General features: G+C 34.9%; 1 long non-coding RNA gene across 1 annotated transcript; it reads right to left on the reverse strand.

The window, feature by feature from the left end:
* Window positions 1-20: 20 nt before the first annotated feature.
* LOC110444100 lies at window positions 21-1848 on the reverse strand. The gene is made up of 3 exons (XR_002462199.1): window positions 1808-1848; window positions 930-1207; window positions 21-159 (listed from the first exon to the last, which is right to left on the reverse strand). It is a non-coding gene; the product is annotated as an uncharacterized LOC110444100 (long non-coding RNA).

Below are 1848 nucleotides of genomic sequence, written 5' to 3' on the forward strand. Positions count from 1 at the left end.
AAAAAAGGCAATTCTTACCGGTGGTACCAAGAGACTGCATCCTGACCTGAGCTATGAAAGTGTTGGTTTTCGTTTTAAATAATGTGAACTCCCCTACTCCATTGAATGTGTAAGACAGACCATCCGGTGTCACAAAATGGGGATCGCCAAAGTTTTGTGCTGAAATATTATAAAGGTCTCTAAATGAGGACGCAACTGAATATACATACCATACCATAGGATGCACTTTATGACATTTGTATTTGTTCATCTATTATAACCTAAGGTAGCGGTGAATTTTAAGTTGGACAAATTCGTGGTTCATTGAGTCTTGTTTAATCTTATCATCGATAAATGTAAATCATTATAAAATGTTATTGAGACAGAAATATTTATAGATTTATTTTGTTAAAATTGATAAATTGGAAATTAAGAGGAATATAATAATGTCATACGCAAACAAAGACTAGATTGCCCATCTTTGATTATAAAATAAGCCATTAATTATCTTCAAAATGTCATTAATTATGAGAGATACATCCGTATTCAGCTTTGTCAAAATCGACTTTAGGGAAGCTAAAAGAGAGCCAAAAAAAAACACTTGCTTTTCAAAGCAGCGCAAACAAAAAAACTTATGGCTAAACGATGATTATTTTTTGCCAAATATGGTAAAAAAACAAAAATTCCCAAACATGTGCAGCTGGTAAGGAGTCGAAAATATTTCAGCCCTATTTTACTCTGTTGTGCCCTTTTGCTCATGGTATTGTTGAAGTTCTATACTAGAATTAAAGTGAAGAATTTCCAATTGTTTACCACCAGCATTTACAGAATGGAAAATAGCAAGAATATAGCTTATATTTCAACTGGGAATGTTGTGTTATTTGATATATAGAATTCAAGGATATAGATATTTGGAAGTTAATTGATAAATATAAAAGACGTTGCTTTACCTGGCGTATTTGGGACATACTCATTGCAGTTTCCAGGCGTACGTCTCTGATGAAATCTGTAACACTCACTCGGAACATCCGACTGAAAAAGGTGAGGATACGCACAACAATGGTAGTAGGGGGCCGTATCATAAACAATGTTTGACAGATACGGAACTGCGTCATCTGTATCACCGAAGTAGTGATAACGTTGTAGTGATCCACCACCGGACGAGGTCAGCATATTCATGATGCTTCCATTATCGTCATAGCAACACAGCTGTCCCGTTCCTCTTGTTCTATTAAAACAAAGGCACGCCCAGTGAAACTATTAAGTCGATCATGTAAATGTAATAACAAATTAAAATAATATCTTCGGTACCAAACGTGACCGAAAAAGTGTGCATCATGTGGAAAAATGGAAAACAAAATTACAGGATCGTTAATGCAAAAGGGTAAAATCAAAGGAAACGTTGTTTATGAAAAACAACCCACTAAAAGTCTAGAAACCAAGACTTAAGAAGCGGGACTTAGTTACCATGTGATTAAGGATACTGTCAACGTGTATATTTGGGTGGTATTTAAATTTTGGATCTTGTTGCGTTTAACATTTTTCGCTGTAATAAGGTTGCGCAAATTAAAGTTTTACATAAGAAGCTTTTAAGTGAATAACTATTGCCACATACTTCTACTTCTACATATTGTACGTCTGTGGCTGATAAGCACATCTAACATTCCATCAATAGTCAATTATTTAATGACAGAAACATAAACTAAAGGAGAAAATATCAAATATTTCACTTTAGACGTTAACGTAAGGGACGTGATAAGATTAAAGTAATACATTATGTTTGTTATATGATGCACACAGACACAGAAGAAATATGCCTCCATCTTACCCGGGGGTGTTCAGTCGGAAGCACTGTTTGGCATGGGGATG

Source organism: Mizuhopecten yessoensis, unplaced genomic scaffold (assembly GCF_002113885.1).
Source record: "Mizuhopecten yessoensis strain PY_sf001 unplaced genomic scaffold, ASM211388v2 hete_36020108, whole genome shotgun sequence".
Classification (NCBI taxonomy): domain Eukaryota; kingdom Metazoa; phylum Mollusca; class Bivalvia; order Pectinida; family Pectinidae; genus Mizuhopecten; species Mizuhopecten yessoensis.